Raw genomic sequence first — 19864 nt, forward strand, 5'->3', positions numbered from 1 at the left:
GCAAACTGAGGACCTAGTGTTTATTCCTGCCCAAAACTAGCCATATGCACCTTGTACTTTTGCTGTTCTCGGACATTGTAAACACGTGTTTTTTCTGCAATTTAAAAAGCCCGCCTTTTTGCGTGATTTGGCAGTGTCCCTAGACTCTTGATTTTATGCTAATGCTGTTACGTAATCATGTGTATGATATAATTTTTACATGTGTTGTTTGAAAGACAAAGGTACAGTGTTTATGTAATCATTGAGAAATGCCATGAAAACAATCCACAAATGACGTCACGAGTCAACTCTTAAAACATACTGACTGCCCCTCGTACATCACCAACCCGCCGAGAATGCTGAGTAAACATGCAGCATAGCCACAGCCTGCGTATTGGACATGAAAGACATCACGTAACATTGCAGATAATGTTGCATCAACACATGTAACTGGAATTGACCAAATACTGAAAAATAACATTGAACTTTCAATGCAACCGATGCTGAGTAACATCATGCAGCATATAATAGCCATAGCCTGCGTATGTGGACATGTGGGATGTCACGTAACATTGACGTAACATTGCAGATGTTGCATCAACACGAGTTGACGAAATACTGGAAGTGATTCATCATGATCATGAAGCAAACTTTTAAGGGTAGACGAGGTATTGTTGGTCGAAGCAACCTAAAAATCGATTTTCATTATCTAGATCAATATATTATTGAAAAATAACACCTTGATGTTTTGCAAAAGTTCATTCTACAAATCGTATACTTTGCAACCTCCCTAATTTATTGTTGTTAATGAGTTATGTACGTTTTACAAGAGTGTTGTTGTTTCAGCCCTCTTTACAACGTAACCCAAGAACCGCAGCACCTATAAAAGTATATCTGTTTTAATATATATTTTAATTCTTCTACACGCTCGCTATGAATTGAGCAATGCAGTTTTTGCCAAAGCTCACTACCATTCGTAAGATGCTGTGAACTACCAAATCACAACAGTTTAAAATAATTAATAACCTTAATGCAACCCGCAGAGGATGCTGAGTAACGCACCATGCAGCATACAGGGGGTATCAAAATGATTGGCAGGCCCCTACCCATCAGTTTCCAACTAGTATTCTGAACATGACCACCACAACAAAATGCATCATATGAGCTACCTTATTTATAGATAAATGTTATGAAAGGCCATAAAACTATAAATCCTGAGCATTTCAAGAGGATCCAAGGTTGATTGAAGAAGCAGGCTTGCAATAAAAACCAAAAATGATGGGTACCAAACATTTTGATGCAGCCTGTGTTAGCCTACATAATGACGCCTGCTGACGGATGTCACGTAACATTACGGATGTCGCATCAACACACCCTCCTCGAGAATTGCAATATTAAAAGCGACAAGAGTCTGGATATTATGTAGAATAATAAAGATAGCGCTTTTAAAACAGCATCGTTTGATCATTTTAGGTTAACATTCCGATCAGAAAATGTCCTCGTCTAGTTTTCGTATGCCTGATATTATCAGAAAGAAACGAGATGGATATGAACTTTCATCTGATGAAATCAAATGGTTTATTGATAGAGCAGTTGGTAAAAATGGGGAACGCTGTGATGATTCTCAACTTGGTAAGTTAGCGGTTGCGACTTCCCAAACCCTTGTAAAAATGGAGATTTTGTCAGAGGCAAATTGTACTATTTCTGAGCTTTAATTTGGTCTTTATTTGGTTACAATCGGACATTCCTATCTAAAGTTTTTGCCAATACAAGATGATAAGTCACGGAAAAGTACTAGAAATAGCAGCTCGTTCTTATGTTATTACTATATAAATCATTTCTTTTGTATTTTATTGTTTTTCAAGCTGCGATAGTTAAGGGATCTAGAATGAGCGTTTACTGCGTTTCGACAGTATTTTTTGGGACATGAGAGCACCTCAGACCTATCGAATTGCATTCTGAATACGAAGCATGTCTTTCTGATATCAAATAATTTTCATTTTTGAAAATCACAATATAATACAAATTTTATGACAAATTATAAAAATTTGATATTTTTCAAATTTTGATATATAACAGTCCTCGAAGTAAATTATATAAATCTAATGATATATTCTTAAAGTGTATGTAGCTGGGAAGAAAAAGCCGACGGTCAATTGAAAATTTTGACCTTTCATATTGAAGATATGGATTTCTTTCCCAAAAAGACCTAATTTTTTTTGGTGTTTTGGGAAAAAAATCCATATCTCCAATACGAAAGGTCAAAATTTTCAATTGATCGTCGGCTTTTCATCCCACCTACATACACTTTAAGTATAAATCATCAGATTTATAAAGTTTACTTCGAGTACTGTTAAATATCAAAAATATCAATTTTAATGATTTGCCATAAAATGTGTAGTAAATTGCGAATTTCAAAAATCAAAATTATTTGATATCAGAAGGACATTCTTCGTATTCAGAATGCAATTCGATATGTCTGATGTGCTCTAATGTCCCAAAATAAATACTGTCCAAACGTTCATACCCCAGCCCTTAAGGAATTTCATAACAATATTATTTACAGCAAAGTAAACAACGGTATCCCAAAAATTTGGCATGTGTAAGGGGGGGCAAAGATTTTTGGCGGGCCGAGAGGGGGCAAGCGATTTTTGGGGGGCCGAGAGGGGGCAAGCGATTTTTGGCGGGCCGTTCGGCTTCTAATTATTGCAGAAAGTCTTCTGTAAGATTCGTGTATAATTTAAAAAAATTACTACATTGGAATTTCAGTGATTCAAGACAAGCGGTACGTTATTTATGATAAGAAAAAATGTAGGGGAGAGTGGGGTAAGTTGAGCCAGGGGGTAAGTTGAGCCACCCCCTCTAGAAAGAAAATTAAAACTTATCTTACTTTTGCAGTTCCACTTATTTGTATATGACATAACAGAGGCTTCTCAAGTGTAATATGGAATCACTTGCACATAGGTTAAGAAAGCTGCATTAGAAAGTTCATTTTTCGCACTTTTGTTGAACTTTTGGCAAAAAACAATTTTTTTCATGTTTCACCCAGAAAGAAAAAAGGCTAAAATGATAGCATTCTGGGTATTGAGGATGTGATATATGAACACTATTTTAGAAAACTATCTACAACTGTAACAAATTTTACTCAGGTGGGAGGCTTGGTTGTTGACAAAAAGGGGCACATATGGGGTAAGTTGAGCCGCAGGCCATGGGGCAAGTTGAACATAGGAAAAACCTGTAGAAATTTCCCCAATTTTTTTATTCAACGTAAAATCTTGTCACAAATTACTTGTATGCAATATTTAGATCAAACTACTTCTATATCAAACTATTTTTCGAAATAAATACCTGAAATCAACAATTTAAAAAAAGGCAAAATTGAATTTCACAGCTATGGCATATACAGTGTATTTCTATGGTGGTTCAACTTGCCCCCGCGACTGGCTCAACTTACCCCACCGTTGGGGTAAGTTGAGCCAATATGCAAATGATTGTTGGCATCTCACTGTGCGAAAGTGCAAAATATTTATTATAATTTTGTGGTATCATAACCAAGTAAACATACATATGTTTCATTTGTAACACTGCATTTGGATCCTGCTTTATTTATTTGAGCGTAGTGAAAGTAAATGTAAAAAGTGGCTCAACTTACCCCACTCTCCCCTACCGCTAGAATGTACCTCAATTCTATTATGTTCTACATGTTCTATGATCTTAACTTGTCTTGAATAGCTTTGAATCACGGAAATTTCATTGAAGTAATTGGATTCCTTCCCCTATAATATACATAACCTTTGTTACCTAGTGTGTAGTTATTTTTGAGAAAAATGCAAAATTTATCAGGGGGTGTAGTATCACCTTAAAACAATGATTTTTGTTTTACTAGGTGCTCTGTTGATGGCCATTGTTTGCAAAGGAATGTCGCCTTCAGAGACCATCTCCCTGACATCAGCAATGACAAAGAGTGGCGACATTCTTGATTGGCCTGATTCATGGAGAGGGAAACTTGTAGATAAACATTCTACAGGAGGAGTAGGGGATAAAATCAGTCTGGTTTTGGCTCCTGCTCTCGCAGCCTGTGGTATGAAGGTAAGCACCGCATCATAATATTTTTTGTCTTAACGGTCAAATGAGCAAACTCGTGATTTAAGGTTGATATCCCAGCAAACACCAATGTTACATAAATGGTATAAACACGTTTTGGAATAATAATACCCTGCACACATTTATATAAGTTATAACCCTAACCCCAACCCTAAAACAGGGTAAACCAGAATTTTACCCACGTTTTAACAACATTCAGAAAGCATTTTTGAAAACATGATGTAAAACATTTTAACATCACATTAACCCTGGAAAACGGGGGAAAACTACCGAGCCACATTTGTAAAATTCTACGAATATATGCAATTTTCACCGAATTTTCTCCTAAAATATGAAAAGAAATGACTATTTCAACCTAGCTAACAAGTACAAAGTCAGTAGCTCTTGGAATAATTTTGCAAGAGTTATATAAAAATCATGGATTTTACTGTAGAAACCAATGGTGGGCCTCACCAACCCTATGGTCAGTTTTGATGGCCGGTCCTTCCTCAGGGTAACTGCTGGGGGTATCATTAAACTGAGCGCAAAGGATGGATCCACGATTAGCTTAGGTTGTTTGGGCGTAAACACGCACGTTTTTTTATGACGGATAAAAAATCTTGGAGGGATACCCCCTTCGTAATTCTAAGGTTAACTGTTGACAAAATATTTTGCAACACCGTTTGCCCAAAGTATTTAAAAACGTCACGACCATTATATAACCCGACATTTAAAGGTTATTTAAACGTTTTGAATAAATGTTTTTAGAACATTTTTGTGTTTGCTAAGTAATTGTGGGTTCAATTCACATTGTGGCCAACGTATTTGTGTCCTTGGGCAAGGCACTTAATCCCGCTTGCTTCACTCCACCCAGGTGTACAATGGGGAGTTGTTGTGGGTAATCAAACTGACCCGTTCGTTTTGGAAACCACATGCTGTGATATATCCTGGTTTGAACAGAATGAAAAGGCTCTAGAAACACACCACCCGGCACAGCCAATTGTATGCCACGTTTGTATATAAACACACCACCCGGCACAGCCAATTGTATGCCACGTTTGTAAAGAGAACAAGTTTTTATTTTATTTTTTTACTTGGGAGAAATATGGATAATAGAGTCCTGCTTCATGTTTGTTTGGGGTTTTTTTGTTTGGTTTTTTTGTTGTTGTTGGTGTTTTATGTTTTTTTTATCAAGGTTCCCTGCACTCCGGCCCTCCGGTCAGCCACAAAACTTTTGCGCTTCTTTAATCATGTTTTCGTATTTCACTTATATTGTCCTACTCATACCTACTCATTATCTTCCACTCTTGTTTTATGAGATTCTCAGAATGTGAGGTCCTTTCTCCAACACATTGTCATTATGATTATGGATATTAAAATGAAATTCTTTATCTATAGTCATTGTTGATTTTCCTTCCATCATGATCAATTCCCACCCACCCTAACAAACACCTGCATACCATGTATAATATATAATGTGGATGGACGGCTTTATAAGTCAGATACACGTCTTTTGGTTGATTTTTTTTGGCTTACTGTTAGACTTCGGCGGCTCGTATGAGGTTTGTGTAAAGGTTAGGTAATAGAAACAAATTTGTTCGATCTTTCGATCGACCATCGATGCTTATTTATGAAATCAATCGATTGACCGTTATTATATGTGATAACATATAAATCTTTGCCTGTATTGATATCGAAAATTATAAATCTAGCATTAATACTGATTAATTAGTTGTAAGTTCATTAATAACAAGCATCGAAGCAGCGTCGACGAACAAATTTGTTTCTTGTGCCTAATTTTCTCAGCGTTCTGGTCACCAACGCCGATCAATTTGAAAATTGTGTACATTTATGTTGATCCCATACAGGTACCAATGATATCAGGAAGAGGATTGGCACACACTGGAGGAACACTGGACAAGATGGAATCCATTCCCGGATATAATATCTATCTAGACAACGATCAGATGACCAAAGCCTTGGAGACTGTTGGATGTTGTATCGTAGGACAAACACAGAATCTCGTGCCAGCTGACAGGAAATTGTATAAAACACGTGATATTACAGCAACAATTGAGAGTTTCCCGCTAATTGTTGGTAAACAATCATCTTTATATAAATATTTTTATTCGCGTAACTAACCCCCCTTTAATAATGGCCATTATTCAAAAACGGGCTATTGTATTACAAATCTGTAAAATGCGTTGGAAGCAGAATTTATTTCTGCGCAATTTGATACTTCATTTGATACGATAGCCCAGAAAACAAAAAAACACCGGTCAATTTAATGTAGTGCGGTCCAGATTTGAAAGTTGCACTTACATACAATACAAAAACAGCAAATAAAGCAATTATAGTCATATAAAGAACATCTGGGTTTTTTTTCGGTGTTTTATATCGAGGGCTTAGAGCCAGAACTACCTATGTCCATTTGTTTTGTCAATTAAATGTTACTCATTTCGGTAACAAATGGACGGTTAATTCTGCCCTCCATAAGAAAATATAAGTGACTTTGTGGTATACGCATAGTCACTTGCGTCTAACTAACTGTTGCATTTATTATGGAGGGCATAATTAACCGTACATTTGTTGCCGAAATATAAGTAACATGTTGAGAAAACAAATGGACATAGCTAGTTCTGGCTCTAAGCCCTCGATATGTAAAACTTGTATTGTACTTTATATTTAAAAGTCGGGTCATTTCAACTGGACCCAATGGTACACTGATAGAGGCAGGCTTTTCAGAAACACCATAAACGGACGGAGAACAATCACTTTGATATAGCCTGTATAGCCAAGTTGTTGCGTGCGTTTCTTCTTGCGACAAACGCTCACTGCGTTTTCGCATCTCCGCTGCGATTTTAGTTTATCCGACAACAATATTCGGTTCCTGAGACCGATTGTTCATCTCAGATGATCAGCTTCATTCGAGGCTTTATTTCTCGCACAAAAATACGCACGGCAACTATATCATGACCTCTAACACACTATACTAATTCACAGGCTCCATCATATCCAAGAAAGCTGCTGAAAACATTGATGCACTTATTTTGGATGTCAAATGCGGAAAGCTGCGTTTATGAAGACTACTGAAGAAGGGCGAGATCTGGCGAAAGCTCTGGTAAACATAAAGATATTATGGTACTTCATCTGATTATCATATGATCAGATTTTAAAAGTTCCATGAAGATTTAGGTTCCATATTATATTCAAGTAGAAAGAGTAGTTTCTAAATAGTTTGATTGAGAGACTTACAATGGTATTGGTGTTAATTTAAAGTCACATTCAGTGATCCCAGCGAAAGTGTAGAAAAAATAAAATTGTTTATAAATTGCTTAAAAGTGAAGGATAAGTCATTCAAATTGTTATTTGGTATTTTTGAAATGAAAATTTGGCAAAAAACGAAGAAAACAGCAGTATTGACGAAGTTGAAGCCCCCATTCAAATGCATGTATAAATTACAGATTCATGTAAATGCCTAATTATTTTGTCTTAAATACACGGCTTTTGGCTGAACCACTAGCAGTCATGGGCTATTTTAACGTCTTCCTGGCACGTTCGTGCAGTGAGATTAAAAATCCGTGCAGTGACAATTGAATATATGAATACAAAAGCCACCTAAGTCCATACTTTGGCCAAATTGAGTTAAGCATGGGAAATTGTTGCTATACATAGGCCTGTCATATGCATGAAAGAACAACTCAAATTCATTCTCTGTGTCTATTGGGCATGTGAAAAATAGCATGTATGAAAGAATCACCCAATTCCATGATTTGAATTGAAATCCAGTATGTATAAAAGTCCACTTGTAACACATTCATTGCTAGAGAATGACTTTTGAACAAAAAATGGGTTTAATAAAGGAAAGTGTGTGGTTTATATTACATGGCATGCTTATCAACATTATACATACCTGTGTGCTTTATTTTGTATTATCTTACTAGTGGTAATCTCATTCTAACATTGTTGTCTTTGTATATGATTCAAAAACCACCTAAGTCCAAAATTTAAAATGAACCCCACGAAGTCCCTGAAATGCTAATCGTCATACCTAATACAGGTTAATCCACTCATTTGCACGTAAAACTTACCATATTGACCAGGTAAATCTAACTGAAGGAATTAAAATGATACACGGGTTTTTCTCTCAAAATAACTTCGCATGGACTTAGGTGGCTTTTGTATTCATGTATTCAATTGAAAATCCGTGCTTAACATATACAGTTGAGATGCTTGTAGACTGTAGAGCCTTTCTTACGCCAACTTTCAGGTAAAATATCAATTTTTTCTCGCACTTTTGAGGGTACTCAACACTTCATCGACAATTTCCTTTTCTTGAAAACCACATTTCATATGGCCCGATGCATATAGAAACAGTTTAGGAACCGATATTTCAAAGTTCTTTTATACAAACCAAAACAATTGGGTTGATGTTACATACCTCAATGACAGTTTCGTGCTAAGACTTAGCACTTTTTGAAATTGACTGACCCATTCCTGCACATCGTCGGCTGCTTCCGATGATGGAGCAGGCTTAGATGGCGCTGTTAGGACTTGGTCGTAAATATGCAGAAGAAAGTAGTTCTCCACCAATGTTGAGTGTTTTGGCCCCTCTTTCTTATCCAGATGGCTTCTTTTATGTGTCTCCTCTTTCTGTTCTGGTCTCTGTCTTCCTCCCATCCGATTTCATGGTTTTGCTCAGCCACGTGGTCTGTGATAGCAGATTTATTCTCCTCCCCGTAACGGAGACCTGTCTTTGCAACAATAAATTAAGCAAGTTTTCAAAAGTATATGATTTGTAGAATGAACTTTTCCAAAATACCAAAGTGTTATTTTTCAATAATATATTGATTCAGATAATGAAAATCGATTTTTTTGGCAATACCAACGATACCTCGTATACCCTTAAACGCGGTATTAATACCATGTTTCTTAAAGACTCGCCTCACGCGTTGTGAGAGACCTTCTTTGTACGGAAGGAGTACCATCCCCCTGGATTTGGTCTCCGATTGTTCTTTGCTTTGTGACCTGCTTTTGCGTTCAGTTTGTTTAAATACCCACTCAGGGTAGCCTCAAAATTTTAAGGTCTCTTGGATTTTGATTTCTTCCTGTTTTTTGTCTTCGTCTTCTATGATTACTTTGTCTTTCCGGTCTATTTTAAAATGTTCTTATGACACTGAGTTTGTGCTGCAATGAGTGATAAGATCATACTGTAGTTACTGTTCATTTTACTATACACAATACACAGTGCTCTCACGTTGACGTGTCACCTCTACAAACAGTGTATGTTAGAGGTAATAGGGCATTGCCTAGTTAACGTCACTGTGTGAAAACTAACCGGCCAATATTTTTTGTACTCTCTGAAATTCTAGAAAATATAGTTTTGTAACATATCCTAAATTTTTAACTAATTTAGATGTTTGGAAATATTCGTACTTTTTGTGTTTTGGTAAGGAAGGGCACGGCATGGCCTGCAAAATTCCCTGTGTAAATCGAATGCAAATTTTAGTGACTATCACTCATTTTGTGGACCGCTCTGTTCCGAAGGGCATTAAAACTAAACCACTTGACGGACATTTTTTGTACTTGCTGTCAATCAAGAATAATGTATACATTACATGTAGGCTAAAAACTGAGTAGGTGGGCATCTGCAAATGGTCGTACCCCTAACCTCCCTCATTTGTAAATGGCAGATAACAGCAAAACAACTCCCAAATCTGTCCATAACTTTGGTCATTGGAGAGTCAGGGGATTTGTATAAAAGAACTTGAAATATCTATTTTACCGACAATCCCGAAGAACTTAAATATTATTGCCGAATTTAGGAACCGCTACTGTACCTTAGAGCAGGCGCGGACATGGGGTACCCCCTCCCCAAGAAAGGGGTGAAGAAGAGGAGGACAACGAGGAGAAAATGCAAAAGGAGAGAAAAACAAGAGAAAAGGGAGCAAAAGAGAAGAACTTAAAGGCTAAATTGCACGTTGGTCTGAGTGACTGGGCCGCGTCTGTAACAAGGAGCGGATCCAAAATTACGGCAAATACGACCCTTTTAATAATTCGGGGGGTTATTCCTCAGATTCAGAAACTTTGCAAATATGGGAGTCAAAATCGTAGAACAAACATGTTCCCCCCCCTTTTTTTGATAGAGGAGGTGGCATTTCCCTGATCTGCTTTTGACCGTGTAAACAAGCAACAAACCTTATTAATATTTTGACAACTAAAAAACTCTTGTGGGAGCACGGTGGCCTAGCGGATAATCGGAAGGTTGCGGGTTCGAGCCCCGCCGACGCCATCGTGTTGTGCCCTTGAGTAAGGCACTTTATCTCGATTACATGTACTCCTCTCCACCCAGGTGTTTAAAAGGGTACCGGCATTCTTAAATGCTGGGAAGGTAACAGACTCGCTGTAGAGGAGGTGTAGCGATCTCCCTATAGCAACATTACATGGAGGAGTCTGGCCCAATCGCCAATGAAAGAGAGATGGGCACTCCGATCACTGTTTATACAGGATCGTCTCCTTTACCTTTATAAACTCCTATTTTGAATGAACATCATGAAAGTGCTGAAACCCCAAAGCACAAGCCTAATTTAATAGATTACTATAATTATTTTGCTCAATATGTTGAGTGATTAAATGAATAATAATAATACTATTATAAATAAAACGAAAAACCTTGATCAAAAGTTATGTGCATATAAATGTACGTACAGGGTGTCCCAGAATGATTTATACCGAGAAAGATGGAATTTTTTAGGTATGAACGACATTTCTATTGGTCATATTGGTTTGCATTTTAAGTTTTACATATATTTAGCTTTTTCAAATTTTTTAGATTTTAAAAATTGGACGTTTCTAGTAGAAGTTAGAGAGGATTGCGTAAAAATGGTGAATTCCAAGTTTTGACAAAGCAACCTATTTTGAAAATCTGTAAAATTACTAACCGTTCAGCACAAAGTAATGTTATGCAGTATATTGCTGTGTCCTGTTCTTACTTCTACTAAATAGTCGATATCTATCGTTTATTTATGATGGTACAAAGCTATTATTGTATGGAATAAAGGATTTGCTACACTTGAGTGACCTTAAACTATTCTTTCTTTGGCGGCAGTTTTGAAGACAATTATTGAGGTGTGTGAGATTCATCATTTGAAATGCCGACAGAGATGGATTTTTCATAAAAGTATAGAGAAGGTTCGTCCTTAGTGTCACAGCATGCATTTATGTCCACAGTATGGGCAAACCCACAGCTACGTAACGAAGAAGATTAAAATATACTGCGGTGGATCCTTGAGGAAGTTATATCCTCTGTAATAATGACATTTTGGGTAAACATTGTGGTAAAAATCACATAAAAAGTATGTTTTTCAACCTAAATATCTGATGTCATATTGAAATGTTTCACTTAATCCCATATCAAGAATTATTTAGCATACGGTAAGCTCTACATCTGTGCCAAATTTGGTGTATTTCCTATTAAAGAGATGTAGGATTTCTCCAACATATTGCACAGTGCGGCTGGACGATGGTGATAAAGGATCCATGTGTTATGATGCCTTTACACTGTAAATTACACACATGCAGTTTTCGTCCATTTTCAGTAATAGCAATGTCACGCCAAAACGAATCAAGCTATTTCCCTGAAAGTCACGGAATAAGTAGGAGACATGTGTGGTATTGTATTGCACTTATTAAAATTAGATACACTGTTGACTATATATTTTTGATATTTTGTTCAAACACCGTATAAATCATTCTGGGACACCTTGTATTATGTAAAATGGAAACTAAAACACAACATTAGTGTTGTTATTTTAATACATCGCAACAATAAATTATTTTATATACTGTACCGGTACTATAAACATCTGGCAAAGGTTACGGTTCGCTATCTCTAAGGTTCGCTATCTCTAAGGTTCGTTATCACTAATTACGAAAAAGGTTCGCTATACCTAAGGTTCGATATCACTAATTTTGAAAAAGGTTCGGTATTTCTAAGGTTCAATATCACTAATTTTAAATAAGGTTCGCTATCTCTAATTTTAAATAAGGTCCGCTATCACTAATTTATTGAAGGTTCGCTATCTCTAAGGTTCGCTATCACTAATTTAAAATAAGGTCCGCTATCTCTAATTTTAACAACCCCGGTATCCCTAGGGTTCGCTATCTCTAATTTTAAATAAGGTCCGCTATCTATAAGGTTCGCTATCTCTAAGGTTCGCTATCTCTAAGGTCACTAATTTCAAATAAGGTTATCGCTATCTCTAATTTTAAATAAGGTTCTGCTATCTCTAATTTCAAATAAGGTTCGCTATAGCGGTCCTTATTTAAAATTAGAGATAGCGGACCTTATTTGAAATTAGAGATAGCGGACCTTATTTAAAATTAGAGATAGTGGACCTTATTTAAGATTAGTGATAACGAACCTTAGATATAGCGAACCTTAATCGAAATTAGTGATAACGAACCTTAGAGATAGCGAACCTTAATTAATTAGGGATAGCGAATCTGAAACAAAATTAGTGATAGCGAACCTTAGGTATAGCGGGCCTGTATTGGAATTAGTGATAACGAACCTTAGAGATAGCGAACCTTCAATAAATTAGTGATAGCGGACCTTATTCAAAATTAGTGATAGCGAACCTTATTTTAAATTAGTGATAGCGAACCTTATTTATAATTAGTGATATCGAACCTTAGAACTAGCGAACCTTATTCTTAATTAGTGATATCGAACCTTAGAAGTAGCGGACCCTTTTTTAGGTATAGCGAACCCTTTTTTCTATTAGAGATAGCGGGATTCTGATCTCCATAGACTTAACACGTTAGTGATAGCGAACCTTAGAGATAGCGAACCTTAGAGATAGCGGACCTTAGAGATAGCGGGATGTCACCCTGGCAAAATGCATGATATTGTACAGCTATGGCACGATTTAGGGCAAGGTTGAAAAAGTGAGGAAATTGAACATCACAAAAAACATCACCGTGTACGCCCTCACGAAACAAAGTAATACATAAGAAATCGTTTGTTTTAGAGCGTGATGAAATAAAACATCACGATTTTCATCACAAAACAAATTAATACATAAGAAATCATTTCTTTTAAAGCGTGATGAAATAAAACATCACCATTTTCATCACGAAACAAAGTAATACATAAGAAATCATTTGTTTTAGAGCGTGATGAAATAAAACATCACGATTTTCATCACGAAACAAAGTAATACATAAAAAATCATTTGTTTCAGAGCGTGATGAAATAAAACATCATGATTTTCATCATGAAACAAAGTAATACATAAAAAATCATTTGTTTCAGAGCGTGATGAAATAAAACATCATGATTTTCATCATGAAACAAAGTAATACATAAGAAATCATTTGCTTTAGAGCGTGATGAAATAAAACATCACGATTTTCATCATGAAACAAAGTAATACATAAGAAATCATTTCTTTTAAAGCGTGATGAAATAAAACATCACAATTTTCATCACAAAACAAAGTAATACATAAGAAATCATTTTGTTTTAGAGCATGATGAAATAAAACATCACGATTTTCATCATGAAACAAAGTAATACACAAGAAATCATTTGTTTTAGAGCGTGATGAAATAAAACATCATGATTTTCATCACGAAACAAAGTAATACATAAGAAATCATTTCTTTTAAAGCGTGATGAAATAAAACATCACAATTTTCATCACAAAACAGAGTAATACGTAAGAAATCATTTTGTTTTAGAGCGTGATGAAATAAAACATCACGATTTTCATCACGGAACAAAGTAATACATAAGAAATCATTTGTTTTAGAGCGTGATGAAATAAAACATCACGATTTTCATCGCGAAACAAAGTAATACACAAGAAATCATTTGTTTTAGAGCGTGATGAAATAAAACATCACGATTTTCATCGCGAAACAAAGTAATACATAAGAAATCATTTGTTTTAGAGCGTGATGAAATAAAACATCACCATTTCAAAGTAATACATAAGAAATTAATTTTTGCGAGAGTGATGAAATAAAACATCACGATTATTAAAATTTGATATTTTTCACATTTTTGATATGTAACAGTCCTCGAAGTAAATTTTATTAATCTAATGATATATTCTTAAAATGTATGTAGCTGGAAGGAAAAGCCGGCGATCAATTGAAAATTTTGACTTTTCATATTGAAGATATGGATTTTTTTTCCAAAAAACCTATTTTTTTGTGTGTTTTGGGAAAAAAAATCCATATCTTCAATACGAAAGGTCAAAATTTTCAATTGATCGTCGGCTTTTCATCCCACCTACATACACTTTAGGTATAAATCATCAGATTTATAAAGTTTACTTCGAGTATATCAAAAATATCAATTTTTAATCATTTGCCATAAAATGTGTATTACATTGCGAATTTAAAAAAAAAAATCAAAATTATTTGATATCAGAAGGACATTCTTCGTATTCAGAATGCAATTCGATATATCTGATGTGCTCTCATGTCCCACAATAAATACTGTCCAAACGTTCATACCCCATCCCTTAAATTGATCACCCTAGCTTATTCGGCACAGAGATTTTCATGTTTAGTGATTCTGTTTTGTCATTAAATCCCAGGTAAATGCCAGTGCTGGACAAGGCATCAAAACCATGGCTTTACTGACGAATATGGACTGCCCCATTGGCAATACAATTGGGAATGCTCTAGAGGTTGCTGAAACGTTGCAATGTCTTCATGGGCATGGTCCTGCTGATCTTGTGGACATTGTCTGCAACTTAGGTATACCATATATTATTGTATTTAATGTATGTTTTAGAACAAAACAAAGGGGTATTAGGTAACTCAATTTCTAGATTGCATAATATAAAGAAGACAATCGCCCAAATATTTATAGCAATGGACAAAATCACCCATTACTATATTATTATATTACCGGTAGTTGGTTTACTGATAAGTTAAGTTACTTGGTTAGCATATGTTATAAATCTAGTTTACTTACACCTATATTTCAGCAAAGTTTCTGGTATAGCTGAACTATAATAGTGTATTTTAATACTTTGTTTAGGCGGCTATCTTTTGGAACTAACTGAAACTATGCGACTGGAAACTGGACGTGAAGTCATTCGAACCGCCATTAACGATGGAACTGCGTTAAATACGTTTCGCCGCATGCTCATTGAACAAGGAGTCGAAGAGGCATTTGCCACAAGCTTATGCGATACTGATATGGAAGATATTGATGACGTTTGGGCGTGTCTAGTAAAAGCTGCGAATGAGACCGATGTGAAAATCGAGAAGAATGGTAATCACAGTTATTTTTTATTCTTGTTGAATGTCTTTAACAACAGGCAAGGTAGTACTGCATAATTCCGCCGCTGACTCTGTTGGCAGCTAGGCTTGGCCGCTGTATTGTAGCGGTCTCAAACTTAACAGACAGCGGTCACGAAAATGCATGGCTTAATAAGAGTAAACGATCTACTTGGGTCAATAAATTTTCTCTGTAGTCGCTGATAGCACTTGAGACATTTCAAGTGCAATCTTCCTCAACATTTAAATCAATAAAAATAATTAGTTGACAATAGCATACACATACAGGGAACCACATTTTAAAGAACCGACAGTGTTAAACTTTTAGCGGTCATGCATAGAATTCAGCATGGACATGTGCTAGCAATAACCTTTTGTATGGCAATAACCGTGTGAATGTTGTAGTGCAGGGCGATATATTCAAAATTTCAAATTTTCAAAATTCCTCCATTGCTATGGTAGTTAATTCTATTATAATACGACCAATTTATATCCACTTTTTGTTAGGTTATGCAACACCCATGATTAATGAATAACGTAAGGTCTAAAATGTATTATCTATGTTTGAATGTTTCAGGCTATGTAGCAGCAATCGATGGATATCAGTTAGCCATTATCTCTCATAGCCTCGGAGCAGGACGTGCCAACGAATCTGACAAGATCGATCATGCTGTTGGCATTCGGTTGTTCGTGAAACATGGGTCAAAGGTCAACAAAGGTAAGAACAAGCTTTCAAGGAGCTTATGTTGTACATGCTTGTCATATTCATAATTTTTTTCATAAAAATTGTTCAATTTGGTAACCAAATTAATTTTATGTTCTGGTTTTTATGAAGAGATCCAAGGCGGAAATAATGCATCGCTTAGAATTCTGTTCATGTATAGGACGAGTAAAAACGGAAACTAATCACGTTATACATGTATATTTTCCATTGTTGCGTCTCAAATCGAAACTGTTAAACTGTTTTGATATATCAACAGTTTCGATGATAATATATATCATTATACTTGCATAGTTTCAAACATAAAACTGATACTTAAAACGGTCTACTCATTTTTGAAATAGAAACTTTTCTTCAAAATGAGTCGGCTATTCTCATCAAAATGACAAGAAACTTATTACATTTGATAAGATTGCCTTGTCATTTAAATAATATATGAATACGTTCTTGTCAAAAATGACCAAAAATGAAATTTGAATAGTTTGTCTTGTCAGAGGGGGACTTAAATGTAGATATTTATATAGCGCTTTATGCCGTTAACAGCCTCAAAGCGCTTTACATTTATTCCGCCGTCATTAGAATATGTCGGAACCACGTTTGCAGCCTACAAGTGGGGCAGGGTCCATCAGTACAACGACTGTGACTACCCCTAACAGCTTCCCATTGCACCTGGGTGGGGTGAGGCAAGCGAGGCAAAGCGCCTTGCCCAAGGGCGCAATACGGTAGTGGGACGGGGAATCGAACCCACGCACGTCGAGCAAGCTCTCAGATTATGAGTCCAAGGCCGTAACCACTGAGCCACCGTGCCCCAAGATTGCCTTGTCATTTAAAAATATGAATTTGTTAGGTTCTTGTCAAAAATGAATAGGTTCTTGCCAAAAATAACCAAAAATGAAATTTGAATAGTTTGTCTTGTCAGAGGGGGACTTAACAGAATCTTGTCAAAAATAAATGGGTAATCTTGTCAAATAATGAGTTGAAGATCTCGTCAATTTGAATAGTTCAAAGTAATATACCTGTTTTTGTTTTCTGTTTCTGTTACGGTAACTTCCCTTGGGAAACTCAGTATCACAGACAAAGCTGCATCTACACTAAGCTGGTTAGACCAGTTACATTGATGAGAAACGTTTTACGTCTAGGTTAATCAGTCATGCTGGCTGACCATGTATAGACGTCAGAATGATTTTTACTCTTGGACCTATCAATTGATTAAAGTGAATGCAGCGACAGAGGTGGGGGTTCGAACTCACAACCTTGTGATCACGAGTCCGGTGCTCTGTCCAATGCACCACAAGACCTGCTCAAAATAAACAATATATCTTATCAAAACGAACAGTTACGGGATCAAAAATAAATGAGAATAAATGCTTATCAGGGACAGTCTGTCATGTCTGTGTAGCTCAGTGGCTAGGGCGCTCACCTTGCAAGCGAGAGGTCCGGGGTTCAAGTCCCCGCACAGGCAGGTATGTCCGGAGTTTTTTCACTGGTTTATCTGCATATGCATGTTATGTTTCAATTTGTTATTTCATGTTTAATTACATTAGTGTGCGATGCGTGATTTGTCTTCCCCCGTATGTATTTATAATCAAATTATTACAATATTAAAAACAATTTATTCTCACAAACTTGTAGGAGACGTTTGGCTTCGAGTTTACCACAGCGGCAAACAATATCTACCAACGTCAACGATTGATGCCATCAAGAATTCCTTGACCATCCGGGACACGGAGGTTCAGGCAATGGCGACGCGCGTCATTGAACCTGTATTTGCTGACAATTAAAGACGTAAAAGAAGTCAATGCGATTTTTATGTCAGAACTTCTCAACACTTTGCAAGTTGTTTATCTTATTGATATTGCCAGCCATTGTCGACATTCAAAAAAGTTTTAATCTAATTATGTCTTGTAATCTTCTATAAATTTCATTTATACTTTCAATATTTATTGTTTTTAACGTATATTCCGCATCATTAGTACACTCATAGAAATTGTTCGTTGGCATTACTCAGTAAGTTGATGTAAGTCGTTGCGTCAACTTTCCGAGTAATGCCAACACGTACAATTTTGAGTAACGCTGACTCGATATCATTATGTTGGTCGCACTCATTTGCACTTACTTTATTGAGTTGTTACAACTCAGAAAATGAAACTAGCCTAGGTTAGCATCATTTTCTAGAGGTGTGCTATAGTATACAAAATTTTGCACTGATTACAAAAATAAATATTTGAATACTGCTAATTGTGCAGAAAATGATCCAATTATGTGAATTAAGTAACAAAGTACCAAATTGGAATAACTCAAAACAATAAGTACCAGTAACTTAATATGAACGAGTTACATCAACTTACATGTTAAGTTACAATAACTCAACTAATTGGTTCTTTGAACCTTGTTTATTTTTCTAAGTTCCCTGAACTTGAATTCAGAAGTTGGCATTACTTAAAAGTTGACGCAACGACTTACATCAACTTTTTAAGTAATGCCAACAAAGTTGATTAGTTGACGGAACTTTTGAGCTTTTTCAGCATTTTTTAAGTTCGGATAACTAAAATGAATTTTGTTTTGGCAACTTTTACACTATTTTTGAGTTGTCCAAACTTACTCCTTTTGAATTGCGCCAACAAGGCGAACAAGTCATTTCTATGAGTGTAGCTATTGTATTTTGTCGCTTTGTTGTCTTAGTTAGTATATAATTTGATATTGATTTGTACCACGAATCTTCTAAAAAACAACTTAAGGAATCGGATATCAGCGTTTGCACAGTTTGCGGGACCTGAGAGCACATCAGACATATCGAATTGCATTCTGAATACGAAGAATGTCCTTCTGATATCAAATAATTTTGATTTGATTTTTACTGAATTCGCGATAATACATATATTATGACAAGCATTTCAAATTTGATATTTTAATTTTTTTTGGATATTTAACAGTACCCGAAGTTAATGTACTTTAAAAAATGTATGAAGCTAGGATGAAAAGCCGACCATCAATTGAAAATATTTGACCATTCATATGAGTGAAGATATACATTTTCCCCAAAGACCTCTTTTTTTTTTTTTTTTTTTTTTTTTATTGTGCTTTTGGGGGAAAATCTATATCTTCGATACGAAAGGTCAAAATTTTTATATGATGGACGGCTTTTTATCAAAGCTACATGCACTTTAAGTTAAGAGTTAAGTACATAATCATTAGATTTACACAATTTAGTTCGCGGATTCTTAAATTTCAAAAATATCAACAACAAAATCAAAATTATTTGATATCAGAAGCGTATTCAAAATGCAATTCGATATATCTGATGTGCTCTCAGCTTCCACAAAAAATGCGTAAAAAACATTGCTATCTGAGCCCTTAATTAATGCAACGGAACTTTATACTATTTATTTATAAATAAACTTCACAACACCACACATGGATCTGGACCCTTGTCTGTACCCATACTCACGGTGTACCCGTGCCTGTTTCCGGACCTTTAATGACACCTATTTTGCCTTTGGACCCGTACTCATAGACTGTGGCCCGTGCCCGCACATCGTCCACACCAGGTAAATCGTCCACCACCTATTTTGTGTATATATGTATCAAAGCACGTGTCTTTATAAACTGTCCGCCGGCTGCTGAGAGTAGCTGCTTTTTGCAAAATAAGCTTAACTTATACTCCGCGCTCGGTGAGCGATTGGTTAAAAGCCACTCTTTGGCTAAAAATCAATCGCTAATAGCTCAGCGATGTAATTAATTCAGCTATGAGTTGTCTTTTAAAATATTCAGGCTAAATCC

General features: G+C 35.9%; 1 non-coding gene and 1 pseudogene across 1 annotated transcript; both read left to right on the forward strand.

Annotated features, from left to right (window-relative positions):
* Positions 1-1366: 1366 nt before the first annotated feature.
* On the forward strand, positions 1367-18002 carry LOC140145040 (thymidine phosphorylase-like; annotated as a pseudogene).
* On the forward strand, positions 17474-17546 carry Trnaa-ugc (transfer RNA alanine (anticodon UGC)). Its single transcript has one exon. It is a non-coding gene; the product is annotated as a tRNA-Ala (tRNA).
* Positions 18003-19864: the final 1862 nt, after the last annotated feature.

The sequence above is a fragment of the Amphiura filiformis genome, unplaced genomic scaffold (assembly GCF_039555335.1).
Source record: "Amphiura filiformis unplaced genomic scaffold, Afil_fr2py scaffold_121, whole genome shotgun sequence".
NCBI lineage: Eukaryota > Metazoa > Echinodermata > Ophiuroidea > Amphilepidida > Amphiuridae > Amphiura > Amphiura filiformis.